The sequence below is a fragment of the Helicoverpa zea genome, chromosome 21 (genome assembly GCF_022581195.2).
Source record: "Helicoverpa zea isolate HzStark_Cry1AcR chromosome 21, ilHelZeax1.1, whole genome shotgun sequence".
Taxonomy (NCBI): domain Eukaryota; kingdom Metazoa; phylum Arthropoda; class Insecta; order Lepidoptera; family Noctuidae; genus Helicoverpa; species Helicoverpa zea.
The window spans coordinates 9512090-9518470 of NC_061472.1; positions in this window are offsets into that span (position 1 = coordinate 9512090).

Sequence of the window (6381 nt, forward strand, 5' to 3'; positions counted from 1 at the left end):
GGAGCGTTTAGTGCATGGCCGCCTCTCCCGCTGGTTTCTTTGAGGAGATTTATTTATTTAATAGTTTTGTACACATAAAAACACAAAGAAGAATAAATAATAGAAACAATTGTACAAGGGCACAGCTTATCTCTAAAGAAATTTCTTCCAGCAGGCCCGTTATGGGAGAGTTAGAATAAAAGAGATAGGTACAGATAGACAGTGTAAAAAGAAAGAAGATATAACCAATATATAATCACTAACATAAACTACTTAAATACATATATATAAATATACATACAATAAATACTATATGCATCTATGACAGAGAGGAAAGATAGTGTTCTTTCAACTTGCGTTTAAACACAGCAACAGTCTGGCAGCTCCTCACCTCAGGCGGCAACTTATTCCACAGCCGTACAGCGTGCACGGTGAAAGAATAGGAGTAGAAGTCAGTGGAGTGGGAAGGGATTTTAAGAAGGGATTTGAGATGTGTCCTGCAGGACGCATCAGGTGAGCGGAGAAAGGAGAAACGTTCCCGCAGATAGGTTGGAGATTTAGGATTGAACAGGATATTAAAAAGAAGACACAAAATGCGAGTGTTCCTGCGAAGACGGATAGGGAGCCACTTGAGTTCCTTGCGAAAATGTGAGACATGATCATACTTTTTAAGATTGAAAACAAAACGTAAACAAAGATTTTGCAAGCACGTAAAAACGTAAACAAAGATTGAGATTGTTTGGCGATAAAACGTGTATTTTTGATAGAAATATTATTTTCTGCGAAAGTGGACGCTATTTTATTGTTTTGTTTTTGTTTATTATTTTATTAGTTATCAGTGTAAATAAAACTTAATGTAGTGAACGGTATCGTGTATGCGACAGTGGACGCCATTTTAGTTTTTATTTTTATTTGTTATCAGTGTAAATAAACAATGCCGAGAGTGAATTACACAGCCGCGGAGTACACCGACATGGTGCTCATTTACGGCGAATGCCAACAAAACGCTGCTCGAGCTTTGCGGACATATCGTGAGCGATATGGAACCAGTCGCGTCTATCCTACAGATTCCCGAATCTTTATAAGAGCAGTGCAAAGATTACGAGACAATCAACCATTAGCGCCACAAGGTAGCGAGAATGCTTCCCGGAGATCTGGGTCCTTTGACGACCAAATATTGCAACACTTTGCGCGCAACCCTACGTGTAGTCTCCGTAGAGCTGGTCGCCAATTCAATGTGCCCCACAAAAAGGTCCACGTCGTGTTAAAATTGAACAAACAAAAGCCCTATAAGTTTAGGAAGGTGCATGCATTGCTTGATAGAGATAAGCCAGTCAGGGTGGCCTACTGTAATTGGGTGCTTGAAAAAGTGGAACATAACCTGTTGTTTTTAAGTGACATAATGTGGACTGACGAGAGCACGTTCACGCGAAATGGAATATGGAATAAGCAGAACTTGCGATATTGGAGTCGACAAAATCCATATCAGTTTCACGAATCTTCGCATCAGTATCGCTTTTCTCTGAACGTCTGGGCGGGAATTTATGGAAACCAGATTATTGGCCCCATTTTTATTGATGGTAACCTCAATGCAGCTAAGTTTCTGGAACTGCTAGAAGGACCAGTGTCTGAGTATATCGAGGAACTACCTATAGCTCAAAGCAGGCGTTTGTGGTATCAGCTGGACGGAGCACCTGCTCATTCAGTGGTCGTTGCTAGGGAGCGGCTAAATCACATGTTCGGTGAACAGTGGATAGGACGGTATGGACCTGCACGTTGGCCACCAAGATCACCAGACCTTACTCCTCCAGACTTTTTTCTTTGGGGTGCCGTATAAAATGACGTATACGCTACTGACGTCACCAGTGTCGAGGACCTTAGGGCTCGGATATGTACAGCGTTTGATAGATTAAAAACTTTAGCTGCGAATGAAAACATCTTAAGCAAAGTACGGCAAAATATTTTACGACGCTATCAGCGTTGTACTGATGTCAACGGCGGACATGTTGAAAATCTGCCTATTTAAAATTAATTTCGATAATACGTGAGTGCTATGTTGATTAGAAACAATTTAAACCAAAGTGAATTAAAATCAAGTGATTCATAACAATTTTAGCCCCTTCACTAGTCGATTCTGAGGTGCCGTGTCTGACTGATGGCATGAACGCCTGGAAAGTGGCTTGCCCAAACACAGCCTTCCCTGACAACCCGGCTTCCCAGAGACAGTGGGACGAGCCGCTCTGCAGATTGACGAGAAATAAACTAATTGAAACATCTGTTAATACTGCTGAGCGTGCCCGCCTACTGGCTGTGGGAGAGTGGGAGTCAGGGTTATGGCTTCACGCACTGCCGTCACCCAGCGTTGGGACCATGCTGGGTGACACTACATTCCGGCTCGCTACATGCCTACGCCTCGGCGCTCCCACTGCGGCTCCGCATCGCTGCCAGTGCGGTGAATCTGTGGACCGCCTTGGGCACCATGGTCTTTCCTGTAGCAAAAGTGCTGGTCGCATGGACACGCCAGCATACATGACATTTTAGAACCCAGAGGCTTGGCACGCGACGATGGCAAGAGACCAGACGGGATGTCTATAATGCCTTGGAAGATGGGAAGGTCTTTGGTGTGGGACGCAACCTGCGTCGACACCCTTGCACCTTCCCACCTTCCCAGTACGGCGAGCTGTGTCGGTGCAGCTGCTGCAGCCGCGGAAAACCTCAAGCGGCACAAATATGTAAACCTCACCGGCAATTGCATTTTTGAGCCGTTTGGGGTTGAAACCCTGGGACCATGGGGCCCAAGTGCCCACAGACTCTTTCGAGAAATTAGTAAGCGATTAGTGGAGTCCACTCGTGACCAAAGGGCTGGCCTATACTTCGGTCAAAGGATATGCATTGCCATCCAGCGTGGCAATGCAGCCAGCCTTTTGGGCACGATCCCAGCTGACAGCGATGCGGATGAATATTTTGATACTTAGTTTTAATATTTCCCTATAATAAGATCATTTTGTTATGATTTTGATTGTAAGTGAATTATAATTGAATCATAATGAATAATTAAAATAAAAGTGATCTGATGTGATTGTAAGACGATTGAGATGTTAAGTTTGCCGCCTTTGATTCGCCGCCATATGCGACGATGCGACGTTGCTGCTCCTACAACACAGGTCAGTGAATTATGAAATGTACTTGCTAAAATGGTGTTCTGATTCTCGCACATTTCATTTCATTTAATGTGATTATGAATGACACACTTTGTATAAAGATAATGAAGTTACTGCAAAATATTTGAGGAAGAACTCAAAAGGATCTTTTTCTTGGCTCCTGGTTGATGACGTCTCGTTGGTCGCTGCAGTGCCGTGGTGAATTGAAATTTAACATTGACTGCAAAATTCCAATGTCAAAGATTTATTAATTCGATGCTTGTAGTATGTTCCAGATAATAAGTCTAAAAAAAATGATATCATTTAAAAAGTTTAAAATAATACCAGTCGCTATACTTGCACGGAGGGGTACCGCTTCAGTAATAAGATTATTGCTCAACTTAGCGGTACCTACCCCTTCATGATAGGTTTTTGCGATGGGGTTTTTTGTATATAGAAAGATATTTCTATGTAATATAATTTTTCTGTGCGTGTTTGTCGCCTGTCAACTTCTAAACGACTTGATCGGTTTGGATGGAATTTTGTGTGTATATTTGAGTACATGGTTTGTATAGGTGGAGCAAAAGTCAGGTTCTCATTGTTTTAGTTAATAAGTAGTAACTGGTTGGGTTAGATAAGTTGCAAAGAAAAATTAAACACGTGATTGATCATTTAAAAAAATTTAATCAATAGAAAATTAAAAAAAGAGAAAGAAAAAAGGAACATTAAGCGGGAATACCGTTTGTGATATGGTATGCGAAACAATTACGCTCTGTTTGAGGAGCACACAAGACGCATCGTTTTCCGCATAATTTACAGTTGTAGCTGGCTTTCTGTTGTCTTTTGTGAACACGAGAACAGATGACGCATTTTCGCTGAACGCGTTGGCAGGAATCGTCTTTTGAAAGAGTTTCTAACATGTGATCTTGCACAAAACGGTTTTGATCTATTTCTTGCATTACCTGCCTTTCATGACCTTTATTAATAAGTTGCAAAGTTTAAGTTTGTTGTGAAGGTGTCATGATCAAGTTTTTCATTTTCAGGCTTTATAAAATAATTGAACGCCAAAAATGTATTAGTTTCGATCACGCCAAGAAGGGACGCAAATATTCTATGAGTCCATTTATGTGTTTTCCAAACTTGTTCTAAAGCAAGACCACTCTGGCGAATATGGTTGTGTATATCAATAGACGGTGCTCCATCAAAATAAGTTTCCACTATTTTGGGTCTGGATATTTCTTTAAATCGCACAGTTCCGCAATGATCATATCTTCGTTTTCTGGCAGGAGTGCCTGGCAGTGAGGTTCCACAAGAGGAAACAAAAGTATGTAGTTTTCTATCCCTCCAACTGATAGCATATAAATCTATATTATTGGGTTTGCCAACAGCAATTAAACTGCTTCCTTTGCTAGGTGTCTTTTCTGTCAACTTTTTTAATGGAAAATTTTTATGGGCTGTTTTGAACATACCGATGTAATATAAACCACATTTTGAAAGCTCCACAGCAGTTTTCACTGACGAAATCCATGAATCGCCTACGACAATACGTCCAGTTCCATGCCATGGCTCTGTTAACCGCAAAGTAGTAGCAGTACCAGCACCTAATTGTCGCTGCCATTTTTTGTTACTCATATCATTTTTACCCTCATTTAACTCTAAACCAATCATTATGTTTGTCCGTCTATCAGCAATAGTTTCGGCTTCAAATCCAACACCTTTGGGTTTTCTTTATATTTTCATGACAGCGGGCATTCCGTTGGCGAAATAGGATCCACGACCATACATGCAAACATAGATTCGTCAACAGTTATTTTGTAGCCAGGTGCAAATACAGTTTGCCATTTTTCATTCAGCATTTGAATTAGCCTTCTCACTTCAAACCATTTGTCATTATCGTTTACTTTTTCAGGTGTAAATGATAATGCCATAAGGATTTCCTCAAACCGTAATCGATTCATACCAAATCTTTTTCCAAATTCGGGAGCGGGAAATAAACCATTGGATCCAGTACCCCAATAACTTCTTCTTTCAGGAAGCTGTTGAGTGCACATAGAAAGAGACAGACTATCTACTTGTATTATTACAAATCCTGCTAGCAGGACAGTTCACGTAATATTCATAAAAAAAGGTGCGTCGTACCGGAAGGACCGAAAGTCCTGCTAGCAGGACGCTGGACGATTTATCACTAAAAACGCTTTTTTAACGATATTTTAAAGCCATTTTTCTACAGACACATTTTTTTTTCGTAATTTTTAACTAAAGAATCATTTAGTAGGTAAGTCAAAAGTCAAAGTCAAAAACGTTTATTGAAACTAGGCTAGTTTTTAGCACTTTTTCACGTCAAATAATACAAAAGGACAGCACCCCCAAAACGCCCCCTTTTCACTGTACTGCTCTTTTCAATTCAAATCCAGTTTACTTTACGAGTTTCCATTCTCGTGATATATTTTTTCAGCGTACGTCGTACGTCGTTAGTATGGACGAAATACACCGTAAATGTAAAATAACATATCTTCAGTCATTACAAGACTAAACTTAACATACAAATTGTTTGCACCTTGCAACTATTCACCCTGATTACAGAATCATGTCATAAAAATTAGGTATCAAATTCTCTTTTTTTTTCTCTTTTGTCCGTCTTTTTATTTTCACCGAGCTTTTGCTTGCCTGTTTATGCTGTTGTCAGCTCTGATAGGGGATTCAACTTTTTTCTTTATTTTTGTCATCTATATTGCAATGCATATCTCTATCTATATTGTAATATTTGTCATCATATTTTTCATTACGACTTAAGTAGCGTTTGCATTTGTATACTGTAAACAAAGATCGCATTGATCTTTTCGCGGACACAAAAATGAAATATTAGGCTTACTGTTCTACTCTTGCGCTACCTTGAAGTCATTGAAGAGATCTGTAATAGTTTTGCCCCCGTCTATGTATTCGCGAGAAGATGTTTGCCTTGTGTAGTGTGACGGAAGCCTTGATATTGAGTCTATAAAAGTTTTAATGTCTGAAACCAGTGTTTCATCAGTAGTGGTGTAGTTGTCGTGTTTACCTCTTCGATCATTTTGCAAAACTCCATGGTTTTGACACTTTTGGATTACTGTCCGTATAACACGATCGGATATATTCAGCGTACCAACAAAAAAATGTTAACAAACCCGTTGGTCTACCCGGTCTATTTTCTATAAAATGAAAAGTTTTATTAGCTTGCCTCGGGCGCATGGCGTTTGTATATTTATACCTAGGAGTGACGTCTGAC